At 41.4% G+C, this 14,893-nt stretch overlaps 1 long non-coding RNA gene and 1 pseudogene across 1 annotated transcript; one reads left to right on the forward strand and one right to left on the reverse strand.

The window, feature by feature from the left end:
• Positions 1 to 2,518: 2,518 nt before the first annotated feature.
• On the reverse strand, positions 2,519 to 11,791 carry LOC129031653 (uncharacterized). Its single transcript, XR_008501081.1, has 3 exons — positions 11,647 to 11,791; positions 10,206 to 10,303; positions 2,519 to 2,912 (listed from the first exon to the last, which is right to left on the reverse strand). It is a non-coding gene; the product is annotated as an uncharacterized LOC129031653 (long non-coding RNA).
• A 1,277-nt stretch (positions 11,792 to 13,068) lies between these two features.
• On the forward strand, positions 13,069 to 13,299 carry LOC129031651 (cytochrome c oxidase subunit 7B, mitochondrial; annotated as a pseudogene).
• The last annotated feature ends 1,594 nt before the right edge of the window (positions 13,300 to 14,893 follow it).

The raw sequence follows: 14,893 nt of genomic DNA on the forward strand, positions 1-14,893 counted from the left end.
CCCCAAGAATACTGAAGGCAATATCCATAAAATTTCCATTGCATCTGGATAAATAATCACAAGAGAGAATTATAGGAGTCTCAGTAATTGTTCATGGGTTTATTTCCTTGAAGGCATGTCTTATTCTATGCTTCTCTTGCACCTGAGATAGAGGGTTGCTCGAGATAGGGGTTCCATCAGCTTTTGTTAAACGTGTTGATTTATTTATTTGTTGAATATCTACTTATCTATTGGCCTGTGGCTTTATCTACTAAATATTCCCTGTCTACTTTGTCTTTCTAAATTGCACCCATCGTTCAAATAACATTTCTTCATAAAGCCTTCTTGCTTTATTCTTAAAGCACTTACTGGCAGAATTCTGTAACTCGGTCCGAAATTGAGCAAATAGAATGAGGTCTTTGTTCTATTTAACCTCTCCAATGCCTTGCTTATTTGCCTTTCCCATCTAAACTTTTTCAAAGAGCTGACTGATTTAGACCAATGCCTCTCAAATCTGAACATGCACTGAAGTCACCTGAAGGGTGCCAGCACAGGCGTTTCTGATTCAGCAAGTCTGCTGTGAGGTGGTATATCTAGAAGTCCTAGATGATGCTAATGCCTCTGGTCCAGTGCCTACCCTTTGAGAACCCTTGATTTGGGGGAAACTTGTTACAGCATTAAAGTGTGTCAGCACCACTCTTCTTTCTAAATCTCTCTCACACCTGCTTAATGAAACCCCTAATACCCCATAGAGATACCAGTCTTCTCACCACAGCACGCACATGGGGCAGGTGATCGCCTGTCACCCTACTCCATCTCACACCAAACAGCCCCCTCCAGCTCTGCTGGGCCTTTTGTGGTTTCCTGAAGATCTGCAATGCTGTTTCAACTTGTTTGCAGTACCTGTACCTCTTGTTTGCAGTACCAGTACCTCTTGTTTGCAGTACCAGTATCTCTCCAGCTAGAGAGATCTAGCTGGAGTATTCTTCAACAAGTTTTTGTTTAACCTTCAAAATTCAATTCTCACTGCCACCTCTCCTGTCTGCTTTCTCTAACTCCTATTTCTGCCTGCTTTGCCTCCCCCCACTCTCCTTCTTGAACCTCTCCACATTTGCACATATGAAGTTAACTGATTTGTCCTCTAGCCTTCGCATAACAGAGTATCTGCCTCCATTTCCACTCACCACATTACTTCAGTTTTGTTTGTTGTTGTTTTTTAAGAAACGGATTCTCACTCCGTTGCCCAGGCTGGAGTGCAGTGACGACTCGATATTGGCTCACTGCAACCTCCGCCTCCTGGATTCAAGGAATTCTCCTGCCTCAGCCTCCCAAGTAGCTGGGACTACAGGCACATGCCACCACACCTGGACAATTTTTTTTTTTTTTTTTTTTTTTGTGTGTGTGTGTGTAGTAGAGATGGAGTTTCACCATGTTTCCCACACTGGTCTCAAACTCCCGAGCTCAGGCAATCCTCCCACCTTGGCCTCCCAAAGTGCTAGGATTACAGGTGTGAGCCACTGCGCACAGCCTGGATTTTTTAAATGTTAGCCTTCCCCTACTGAGTGTGAGTTCCTTGGGGGCTGGGATGATATCTTCTGGATTTTTTAAGGGGAATGGCCATTAAGTATTAACATAAATGAACATCTGAGGTTGAATATGTATTTTACGTTGCCCTCTTGAAATAAGATAAGCAGGTACGGTGAAGGAGTCACAGTGATTAATGGATAAGAATACCGGAAGCCATAGTCATGAGATTAGGGAAAATGTTGAAAAACTCCCTGAATAATGCCAGTGCTCATGGCTGTAAAGTTTATGACAATCAAGTGTGACAAACACTGTGAGAACAGTGAAAGAAAAGCCTAATACTTTGGGGTACACTGAAAAAATCAGGGTGCTGCACCTTGTGATGGCTTTTCCTAATGAGCATCGAATGCCATGAACTGCACTTAGTTCTCTCCAGAAGTCACCTTTCTTCTTTTTCTCACAGAATTTCCACTGATGCCATTGCTTGAAGTGAGGCTTGGTAAGTGCTTGAAAAGAGTGTCCTCATCTTGGCTCCAGAGAGCCCACTGAGAGATGGCACACAAAGACAATAAAGGTGGGCTAACATAAAACCTCACAGGACAGGAGACAGGACAAGGGCAATGTGCCTCTTTAGAAACGTGAATTCTTGGGACTCTTCAAATACACATTTAGTGAGATTAAAAAGAACATCTCTAGCTTTTTGTAAAATGTAGAACCTTGAAGTCAGCATTTTTACTCTCAGTGTGGAAGATGCCAAAGAAATAACATTTAACAGAAGTCCAGAAATGTCCCCTCAGCTTAAGAGAATGGGTCCAAAATGGCAACATTGAGTCCTTTTGTCTCTTCACTTGGATCCCACATTGGACACATGGTTTGTCTGTGCTATCCACAGCAAGACTGGAGTCGGGAGGATTTGGTTGGAGCGGGGAGGATTTCTGTGGAGAAGCCTATGCTCAAATATGGATCTGCCCCTAAAATGTGTTCCCTAGGCATGAAATGAGGTTAAATTCCAAAGCCTTTGGTGTAGAGTAAAATTTTAATGCATATACTTTAGTTACAAGGAAGAATTTGTGCAGGGAAGAGCCTGAGAGCAGATTTTAGATGGATCTGGGCAAAGAAGAGAATATAGGTTGGGGAGAAGGAATCACCGTTTAGGGGAATAGCTCAACAAGGGACTGTGGTTGACAGAGGAAAATGCCATAACCTGTCCTAGGGGTATGAAGGCACCTGTGCTTTCTTCTAAAGTCTCCAATTCCTGATCTGAAAACTGGCAATGATGACCGGCTCTTGCCCCTTTGATCTAGAGATACACATTTTCTTCACACGGCGAGGGAGACATCCACTGCACAGCTACTGCCATTTTCTTCCTGGGACCCATTTCAACTCTCAAGTTCTATAACTTCACAGTTCTTCAAGAGAAAAAAACAGGAATAAATATTAAGTATGTGCTAATTCTTTCTGACAAGTTGAATTTGGGGTGGTGATGAGGGTTTGTAGGGGGTTGCATGGGAATGATCATTTACACTCATAGGATATTAGAAGTGTTAAGGATTTTATTTCTGTCTTAATCCTGCAGGCTTTACATTGTATATAGGTCGCTGCAAAAAAGTATGTGACTTATCCAAGATCACTAAGTAGTGGCTGTGTTATTCTAGTTAGAAAACCTCCTGAACTCACTACCTTATGAGATTTCCATTAGAACTCTAATTGCAATTGGCTTAGAGCATTCTAAAGCTGAATGAAGAGCATTCTAAAGCTGAATGATGAAATGGGGAGAGATAAGCAGGAATTCTAAACCACTTGGAAACTATATGATCTTTAAACAACCTTCACCCAATGCCCCGGGGATGGGAAAGGATACTGAGATCAATCGTTTTATCTACTTTCATGGGACACATGTGGGGTGCAGCAGTGTCCCTGATCTAAAATCCACCATGTGCCTCAGAGGGTTCTGCAGGTCTTTTCCCAAGATAGAGCATCCCCTGGAGGTGGGAAACTTGTAATGACACCTTCCTTTACCTCACTCCCCATTAGTGTCACCTGGGGAATCCAGTCTAGGGGTGGAGGAACAGGGTCTGACAAAGGGATTTCAAAGTCTTGCTTTGTAAACAGCTTTAGAATGCTCTAAGCCAACTGCAATGAAAGTTCTAATGGAAATCTCATAGGGTAGTGAGTTCAGGAGGTTTTCTAACTAGAATAAACACAGCCACTACTTAGTGATCTTGGATAAGTCACATACACACACAGGTATAACTGGTGGCTATTTTGTCATGATGCACTTCTCTACCTGACTCTCCAAAGCCTACTGTCATAGCTGTGTGCTCTGCTGAGTCCACTACCCTGTACTGCCTACTAGCAAACAGCAACCTGGCTTTTCAGATAGCATAGTTCAGAGTACCCACACATCTTGCCACCATGCATGGGTGCCCCACCTTGCTTGACCTTCTCCTAGGGTCCCTTTAAGGCATTCAGAAACAGGAACATAGTTGTCCAGAGCTAATCATGAAGATGGCTGTATGGCTGTAACTGAGAGCTGTGGTGGGGGACGATGAGTGGGCTCTGTGCTCAGAAGCCTGTGTAGCAGATCTGTTGTTCAAGGCCAGAAAGGGCCAGGGAGAAAGGCCAGGCAGGTAAGATATTTTTGCCCTCCTTTTCTTTCTTCACCCTCATTCGTCAAAGAAGTTCTCCAAAACAGCAAACTTTTCTTAAACCAGGACTCCACATATAGGCCAGGGAACTGAGATATATCCAAAATATCAAGCGTTACCAGGTGCTTAATTTGCAATATGAGGAGGAGTTCCTTGGAATCTCATTTTCATGGGATGAGAATGGTGCTGGTATAGGTAAAAATTCATGAGAGGGAGAGGAGCTGGAGAAGCCCTTCTCACTGCACAGCTACTGGAGAGATCTCTTCATAGCCATAAGCACCCGGATCACTCCCAGGGCTGCAAGCTTATTCACCTCTGACTCACAGGATGACTGTGATTAAATTTCATTATCCATTCAGTCTCCAGGTCTAGAGGTTTTTGGTTTTAGGTAGGCTATAAGCTTCAGCTCCTCTAAAGGGTTTTTGACTAATGTGCGCTGTCATTGAATCACAGCAGATTTTCACACATTCATAATTACTCCTCTGAAGCAGCACATATTCACTGTTATCTCTGGATAAGAGGAGCAGAGAGAACAACAATGTCATTTCACTCCTTTCTTCTAAGAGATGGATGCAATTTGTGACCTAGTTTTTTGAGTACCCTGAATTCCCTTGAGGCTGAAGAAAAGAACACAGCTTTGAAAGGCTGAAGTGAGGATCAAATGAGAAAATAAAATATGTTGCCATAGACCCCCCCAGGACTCCCTCACACTAATGAGGGGTGCTGCAGAGAAGTCGGGAGGTGGTTATTCACTGTGCTATGTCTAGTGATACACATAAAACAGAAAAAAAAATGTGCATATAGGAGATGATGATGAATCCTGCTATTATACTGCCTAAATTAGTAATGGAATAGATCATTTTGATTTTCAATCTGCCTGAGTTCCTTATTAAGAGATGCCTAACTTATATGTCAGTTTTAAATTATGGATGCCAAGTACAGGGTAATAGTAAAATTGGGTTTCCAGAGGATGCACAAACCCATTTAAGATTTGGGGGAAAAAAAGGTTAAATAGCTACTCCTATGTTTAGGCTGAGCCGGGAATAAAACAGACAGGAAAACTGGTGTTCTATGAGTGATCAAAGAAGCCCACATGATGGGGTCTATACCCATATTCACACCATTCAATATCCCCAATGTACATTTGAGTAACTGATTTTCCAAACACCTAAATGCTACAGGGCAGTTCAGTATGGGGTCTATATGCTTTCAGTAACCTCCTCTTCCCCATGCATTCCCTTCCAAGCTAAGCTGCTTCTGTCGGCAGACATGGAAACTTTGCTATGTAATTGGGAATGTAGAAGGAAATTCTGGTTAGAGAAAGAGGGGCAAAGTAAAGATGGAGAAAGACAGAGGGGATGGTACAGAATCTTTTTCTACATTTCTTCATCCGTGAGAATGCATACCTTGACCTCACCATCCCAAATGCTAATATTTGCTGTTTTACAGTCAAGAGATATTACTAGCAGAAAGGAGATACTCTAGCAAGACCTATTCTTATCTTTCCATTTTGCAGGAGGCCGAGAAGAAGGAAATGATTCCAGAAAGGTATCACCATTCCTCAGTTATGAAACCCAGGTGAGACCACAATATCCTGACTTCCAGCCTAGAGCTATCTGTAATGCGGTAAATCTCTTCACAGGAGCATATACACTGGGAATGGGAACTCTTACAGGTAAGAAAATCCTTCAAGCTCCAAATAAATGAAATAGAAGATATGCATGTTCAATAAGTGACAGGATAATGAAGAAACAGTTGTATTCTGTCTATACTAACACAACTTAGCAGCTTTCCAAAGTGATGGTGAAATGGCGGCAGGGTTCTGGAATAAAAAATGTATATTTTTGTTCTTGCGATAGTTTACTGAGAATGATGATTTCCAATTTCATCCATGTCCCTACAAAGGACATGAACTCATCATTTCTTATGGCTGCATAGTATTCCATGGTGTATGGGGGAGGGGGGAGGGATAGCATTGGGAGATATACCTAATGCTAGATGACGAGTTAGTGGGTGCAGCGCACCAGCATGGCACATGTATACATATGTAACTAACCTGCACATTGCGCACATGTACCATAAAACCTAAAGTATAATAATAATAATAAAATAAATAAATAAATAAATAAAAATGTATTTTTTATAAGACTAAAATATGTCTGGCCTGAACTAAAAAGCAGCATCACAACTTCCATAAAGAGGGAATTTCATACAAGGTGAGTAGGGTGAAAGTGGGGGTGAAATGACAGATTGTGCAGCCAACTACTTATTTCTACTTGAGGATGGCCTTACTACTCCCTCTCCAAAACTAAACCTGTTCAGTGTATCAGTAAAGCTAAATTGATCTGAGTTGCTATGGGAACACAGAAAGGAGTTCCTGGAAATGTAATAATAATTGCTGTCATCTAAAAGGGCAGTAGCTTTCTACTTCAATATCCTCCCATATGTCTGCATTAAGCTGACATTAGCAAATGGGTGTCAAAAGTCATTTGCATGCTAATTGCTAGGAGGATAACTTGCAGTGTTGGGTGCTGCTCTACTGAGCTGATTTGCTAAAGGAAAAGTTTTTCATTGTTTTTCCGGATTCAGATTATTTTTGCATGGTATGGTTTGGCTGCCTGGGAAAGAATCCAAATGTTACCTCTCTCACAAGACACACATCTCTGGGCCCATGTAGGTCAGGGTAAGAGCTACACATTTGCATGTGATCAGTGAATAGAGCTTGGTTTCTTAAGCTTGACAAACATCTGACAAACATTGGAAACTTCATAAGAATCTTTATTTGGTGAATTGTTTGTGTTTTAGAGGAGGTAGTAGGGAAAGGGAGTGTTCATGATTTCCAGAGCCAAAGAATGGAATCAGAATCATGAACCTGAAAGATGGCCTAAGGGAATCTACTGGTTGGTCCCTTGCTACTCAAAGTATGATCCACTCATCAGCAGCACTGGCATAATCTAGAAGCTTGCCAGTGATGCAGAATTTCAGACCCTGCCCTAGACCTAATATATCAGAATCTACACTTTAACAAGATCCCTAGGTGATTTGTTTGCACATTGAAGTTTGAGAAGCATTAGCGTGGTCTAATGCTTTTACAAATAAGATGACTGAAGCCTGGAGAAGAGAAGTGACTTGCTAATGTCTTGTTGAAGATTAACAATAGCACCAGAACAAAACTCTAGTGTCTCTGAGAGTAAGACTTCTGCCATTACTCCACGTAGCCTCTCAGAAGCTGTGGTTGGGGCAGGATGTTAGAAGTGGCATCCAAAAATTTCTGACTTTGTCCCTAGTTTTATGCCATCCCAAGCACTGTCCCTTTTCCAATTTCAAATTTGCACGTATTGCTGGCCCTGGTAATGTGCTCAGATTGGCCAATTTGAGTGCCAGTTTTGGGAGTGCTCCATTGTCCTGTGAAAGTAGCTGATGATAGTTGCATTCCAAATAAAGAATACATCTCTAGTCTTTGCCTTTCCTGTCTCCTCTTTCAAGGCCTCCAACAGGGGCAATCAATATGTCTTTGTGAATTACTCCAAAGGGGAATGTTTCTCCCATTTTCTAAAAGCTAGAATCAAGGTCTTTTTCTGATAATTATAGGAATAAACAAGTGAGAACCAATAGGGAACCCAAAGAAGTATCAGATGCTTCCTGCCTCCCCAGGGCTCATAAAGCAAAGCTCTCCCTAGGCTAGAGCAAGCCTGGGTCCGTGTTCCAAGTTTCACACATGAATCAGTGTAGACTGTGATTGTTTTTGCATCTCCCTTAATACCCTTTACTCTGCCTCACCCAGAAGATAAGCCTATTAGAAAGTGACATACATCCTGCTTCCAGATACAAGAGATGCCTGAGAACACAGTAATTTCCTGTAACTCTTAAAGCCTAGGATGAACTTGGCATGCCTCATTTCTACTATCCTACTTCTCACATAAATTTCTGTGTTGACTGTTCTAGGCCCATTAATCTTCACATTATTTTTGGAACATAATTCATTTAATTTCCAATTTCTTATTTTTGTTCTAGCCATTTGTTTCTGACATCTACTGCTGCGTAACAAATTACACCCAAAACTTAGTGGCTTAACACAAGAATAGTTTTTATTATCTCTCATGATTTTATGAATTGACTGGGTGTCCAGCTGGACATTTCTTCTCCACATGGAGTCTGCCGGGGCTGTAGTTATCTGGTGACGTCACAGGTGGGAACATTTAAGATGGCTCATTCACATGCCTTGGCAGGGCTGGGTTCATCTGGGATGTTGGTAGGGCTGAGTCTCTCTCTTTCTCTCTTAACTTGGCCTCTCTAGATGTTCTCTCTAGCAAGGTAGACTTCTTATATGGCAGCTTAGGGCTCCCAAAACCACAAAAGCACAGTTTCCACACCTTATTATGGCTTCAGTCCTGAACAGGCACCATATTAACTCCACCATTATTGTTGGTTAAAGTGAGTCACAAGAGAAGCCCAGAGACTACCAACCACAGGATTCTCAAAGAGCCTGCAGGAAAAACCAAGTTTCCTTCTTTTTGCTAATCATTGTCTCTTATCTGCTTCAAAACCAGGGGGGTTCTTAATCTAGAAGTCTGTAAGTACATTTCAAGAGAGTCTATCAATATCTAAAAATTGTATTTTTACACATATTTTGAGTCATAATGCATATGTGCACTTTTCTAGGTAAAGGATCCCTAGAATTACTGTGCTAAACAATTCTAAAAATCAGATTCTCAAAGGGTGGGTCTATGACCCAAAGAAGGCTGCAACATTGGAATGAGTGAATCACACCTGATTCTACATGCCATCTGCCCAATAATTATGTGTTGTTGTGGGTCTTTTGAAGATACATGGTATGTGCTTATAATGCCTCCCACCAACCAGTTTTGAAATTCTGCTAAGGCAAGAGTCATATCTCTTCTTTATCTTAAGACTTCCTAGTTTTTAGCACTGTCTTTTAAATAATATTAATATATGCTGCATAATACATGTAGACTGATTTCCTATGAAGGGTTTATCTGAGTCTTTGTGTAAGAAGAACGTAGACACAATAACCATGACTAGCATCATTCTTACTGTATATTGTCTCACCCCTTTCAGTTTAAAACGCTTTCATGTGTCTTATTTGATACTTACCTAATATGAGTCTATAAGGTCAGTAGAACAGATGTTATCATGATATTATTTTTTGTGCTAAGGAAACTGAAGTTTGCATAATCTCTCTCAAAAATTTAGAGCTAGTTAGAGAAGGAACTAGGGCTGAAGTCCAATACTCCTGATTTCCACTGACCCTGGTTGTGTAGCATGAGCCACTGCTACACTCCTTCATGAGAAGGAGTGAGCACAGCGAGATAGATGTAAAAAACTAGAAGAGCAAAAAAAGTAAGAATTCAAGCTTTAGCATGCATCAGGATTACTTGGAGGGCCTGTTAAGCTACAGATTGTTGGCCCCACCAACCGAGTTTCTGACTCACTAGGTGGGGACAGAGAGTTTGCATTTTTAATAAGTTCCTAGGTAATGCTGATGTTGCTGGTCTGGTCTAGGGACCACACTTTGAGAGCCACTGGTCTAATCTGTAGTCACATATGATAAGAGAAACTTCCCTGAGCCTAGTGCTTCCATTAATATGCATTCATTGATGGTCCGAATATGGTTGTCACTCATTTCTGGTCTGTATTTTTTACACTCAAAAGTGAGTAATTAGAAACTCTCCCTCATCCAAAATGAACACATACCAGCACCCTTTCATACCACCCTCTGCTCTGAAATGAAGGAGATCACCCTGGTAGTCAGATGCCACAAAAGTCCTTCACTTTTCATTGCCCTTAAAAATCTGCAATAGGAGAGTCAAGAGGAAAGGTCCATAAAGGAAAAGTTAATAATATGAACCTTTTAGAATGGGGAAATGAGTGTACGCATCATCCACTTACCGCTGACAGGGAATAGTTAACTGCATCAGAATTTGAGAATTATGCTCATCAGGTTATTTGGATCTTAATAATAATATAACAGAATATATCAAGAGCTAATTTTTAAAAAATACATATTTACTTTACATGAAATTATTTTATTACCAGTTTTGTAGAAGAAGTGTGTCCTCTTTATTTCTTAATAAGCATATTTAGGTGCTCTCTTACAATCCCTCCAGAAGCAGGTGTTGCACAATCCCCGTCTTTGAATTAAAAAAAAATTCCTGAAAGACTTATTGAGGCTGGTGAACTGATAAACTCTTCATTAATGAAAAGGAGAAATGAAATTGGCCCAGTCACATGGCATTATGGAAACCTTCCTTTTTAGCCTTAAGGTCATCTTGCAGAGCACAGAGCATACTTTGGGGGGCAATTACTGTCCCTTGCCCCTTTAAGGGCTCAGGCTGTCACAAGATTGTGGAAAGCATTTATCATTTGCATTGGGAAAGGTTAATGTATTCTTCCCAAATATAAGCTCCTGTTTATGCAAAAGCATGTCTGTCCTATTTGCCCTGCCAGAGCTCTGATCCAAGCTCGTATTTGAAAATTGATGGTCTCAGGTAGATATTAAAGGATTTCTAGGGCAGGACACGCTCTTGTTAATGCAATAGGGAGGAGTCTTACGTAGTCAAAATCATCTGGAATTGAATTGGTCTTTATCAAATAGAACACTTAGATTCCTATTAAATGTTTCTGTGTGGTTAGGGAAATGGCAGTTCTTCCAGAACTGCAGGCAAGAACTCTACCCTTTCATGTAGAGCATCTAGGAGTGGCGAGGACTGCCAGACCTGTATGATTGCTTGTTAACAGGGCTGTCAGCCAAGTCAGGATGACTTATGGGCCTTCCCCTACACAGGTCCACCACAAAGAGTCCAGGGATAGAAAGAGGGAATTTTTAAAAAGACATACTTTCCAGATGAGAAAACTGAGGCATGTTAAAAAGAGATGGTTTCGAATTGTCACAGTTACAATTTAAGATAGAGCCAGACACCCACAATTTCCATTAGTTGCTTCTGACAACAAACATTTGAGAATGTGATCATTTTAGAGCATGTAGTCAAATATACTCACTTAACAAAGTAGAAAATTAAGGTTTCACAGCACCTAAGACACACGGCTAGTTAGAAGCAGAGTCTGGACAAGACGTAGGTGTCTTGACTCTGAGTTCATTGCTTAACCCATGCCTCTCTTTCTCTGGGCTTAAAATATTAGTTATGAGAAAGGTGATTTTGTAATCAAACAGATAATTTCATGGTGTGACTTAAAGAAGTGCTGGGTAAATCCTTTGTTCCAAAAATCTATCCTAATGCTTATTAGTTCATTATTGGAGTTTTACTCTTTGGGTCTCAAAGCCTTTTGTTCTCAGTTTTTCTATGCCAAACCTCTGGGAGAACTAAGTCTTACCAACTTTCACCTTATATCATTGCTAATCATCAGCAAAGAGCAAGACCCAAAAGGAACAAAAATGGTACGACATTTTTGTTCTAAATGGGCCCAACGACAGCCAAAATGAAAAAGAAAACAAATAGGTAGAGCCAAAACAGACCTCTCACGTTCTTTAGTTTTCTTCTCTTTACGTTCTGCTTGGTGCTAAAACCTAAGCCTCTGAAAAGCCTAGACTCCCTCAACAAATAATCTTGCCTTCCACTGGCTTCATCTGCTTATTGTTCTGAGCTGCTTGACCACAGAGCACGGTTTCCATGGAGGCTGAATTATGAGTCTCTCTGGTTCCGGCCCAGGAACTTTATAGAATATGAGAGTCCCTGAACAGGGCATACTGTAGCTGTCTCTCTGCTCCCACATATTTACACTTATCCAAACATGTAAGCTGCTTTCAATTATTATCAGGGAATCAAAAAGAAAACACTTATCACTACAGGGTAATATGAGGGGTGGGTATGAAAGAAGGGAATCCCTTTGCTAAGGGAGTTGGAGAAGGTGTTTATAGACTGACAGCATATTTCTATTCTGTTCTATTTTACTACAAATTAACTAAATCATCTCTTCCACAGCTGTATGCCCCTTGGACTCTAGTTAACCTACAGCAAAAGAATCCCACTAAGTCACTGCTCAAAGTTTCACCTCAATTGGCTGTATGGTGATTCTGCTGGTCACGAGTGCTCACATGTTTCTAAAGGATGGCCCAAAATTTTAGGGACATTTTCCCCTTTTTGTTTAAGTCCTCATCTATCCTGAGCATTCAGATGATGGAGTAAGAAACAATGGCAGGTAATAAAACAAGCACGGGAAGGTAGAACCAGATTCAAGTTCAGAGTCTTCGCTCACTTGCTGGGTGACTTACCCATGCATGTCCTTCAACTAAGATGTAAGCACTTACTATATTAGGGCCATTGTTCTTAGTACTGTTGCCCAAATCTACCAATAACTGTTTCCTCATGTGTACAATGGGAATCATTTATCATTTTATCAATACTTTGTAGGACTATCTGGGGATTAAATGAGACAACATGTGAGTTCCTTATCTATTGTAGGCACACAATAAGTAACAAGTATTATTTTGGTGGTACATGTTATTTTATCCTTAAAAGAAAAGTTTGAAGGCAGGGTGCAGTGGCTCATGCCTGTAATCCCAGCAGTTTGAGAGGCCAAGGCAGACCAATCACTTGAGGTCAGGAGTTCTAAACCACCCTGGCCAATATGGTGAAATGCTATCTCTACTAAAAATACAAAAAATTAGCTGGGCATGGTGGTGGGTGCCTGTAATCCCAGCTACTTGGGAGGCTGAGGCAGGAGAATCGCTTGAACCTGGGAGGTGGAGATGGCAGTGAGCTGAGATCACGCCACTGCACTCCAGCCTGGGCAACAGAGGAAGACTCAGTCCCAGGAAAAAAAAAAAAAAAAGTAAAGTGTGAGTGGCTTTTGTGTTTCAGCACTCTTCAAAGGTACCTCAAGTGAATTTGCACCAAAGCAGCGGCTGCATTTCCTCAGTTCTATCTTCACCTTCATGATGTTTTCCTTGGTCAAAAATTCATTAAGTCGTCTCCATGTTCCAAGCATTCGGCAAAAAATGGCAAGGCAGAGCCACCGGAAATGTACATCTGATTTTCATGACAAAGACGGTAATGCTGTATTAGCTAGTGGAGACACCGTCTGTATTGCTGTATGGACATACGTAGCAACACAAATTAGAATAAAAGGGAACCTGTCCGCTGTTGGCAGAGTCACCCTAAGGGAATAGAGAGATCAGTAATCATCCCAGCTGGGATAGTACTGAATTGTTTAAAAAAATACCTCATAATTGATGCCAAGTGAAAGCACTGTATACCCTTAAGATATGGCATTATTGAAGAAATAAATTTGAAACCTTCAAAAACAAACAAACAAAAATGGTAAAGTCTAAGTTCTGCCTAGACCATGAATGAGAGTCAATGTCTCATTCATCTTTGTTTTCCAACCCCTGTCAGAGTAATTTGCACATATCAAGCTCTCTATCCATCTTTGTGGAAATAAATGAGTAGTTAGAAATTAATAGATTGTTTTGTAATAGAGAAATGCATAATTTCTCAATTCAAAGAAGTCACTGAGAACCTGGGAAAAAAGAGTGTGTGTGTGTGTGTCTGTGTCTGTGTGTGATGAGGGATAAGAAGACAATAGGGGAGGCTGGGCGCGGTGGCTCACGCCTGTAATCGCAGCACTTCGGGAGGCCGAGGGGGGTGGCATCACAAGGTCAGGAGATCGAGACCATCCTGGCTAACACGGTGAAACCCCATCTCTACTAAAAAAAATACAAAAACTTAGCAGGGCGTTGTGGAGAGCGCCTGTAGTCCCAGCTACTCGGGAGGCTAAGGCAGGAGAATGGCGTGAACCCGGGAGGCGGAGCTTGCAGTGAGGTGAGATGGCGCCACTGCACTCCAGCCTGGGCTACAGAGCCAGACTCCGTCTCAAAAAAAAAAAAAGAAGACCATAGGGGATACTGTGAAATCTCTATCAAATTCCCTCCTGTCCACAAGTTAAACATTTAGTTTGCAGAGACAGTAAGTCATTAAATAATTCTTTCTAGGTCATTGTGGACTATTTACTGTTCCATTTTTTTCACATGTGATTAATCTGAATGTGCAAATTAGGGATTTCAATGGGATTTGACTCACTTCCAGAGTCCTTGAGTTCTTGATGATATTTTTTCTTAAAATGAAGACCCTGCCTCCTTGTTTCCCACCCGCTCACTCTCTGGTTACCTTAAGTAATGAAGCCACATGGGAAAACATCAGAGATTCTGATTCGGAATGCATCTGATTCCCTCCTGTTTGGATCAGTTTCTCGGCACCCAGTTCATTTCTGAAAGCACATCAGTTCCAGGATGTGCAAGACCCTGGGACAGAGTATTCTCTCTCACCGTCTGCTAATGAGATAAGTGCCGCAAGTTAACAGGCAGCCACGGGAATAACAACAAGCACTCCAGTATGCATTTCCTCTAATTACCCATGTTTGTGTTCTTGCTAATTTGAGAGGGATTTCTGTGATGAGGCAAGACTTCATTCCTTTTCCTCCCTCCCCTAACGCTGGCCTTCTAAGGAATATCTATAAAATTTCCTCCTCTGCTGGTAGGACTGTACCACTAATTAAAGCACTGTGGACTAACATGGCCATCTGGATCCCATCTGTTGTTCTTCCAGAGACTGAGAGGGCAGCGCGGAGGGCCAGAGTTGATCACTAGTTGATCAACTAACCTTCATCTGTGGTACTTTACATCTTAGTGAGAAGGTCAGAGATCAAGAGGGCACAATTGAATGTCACTTATGGGGCAGTGGAAGCACTTCCTCTGTTATACTGGT

This window comes from Pongo pygmaeus, chromosome 1 (genome assembly GCF_028885625.2).
Source record: "Pongo pygmaeus isolate AG05252 chromosome 1, NHGRI_mPonPyg2-v2.0_pri, whole genome shotgun sequence".
In the NCBI taxonomy this organism is placed as follows: Eukaryota; Metazoa; Chordata; class Mammalia; order Primates; family Hominidae; genus Pongo; species Pongo pygmaeus.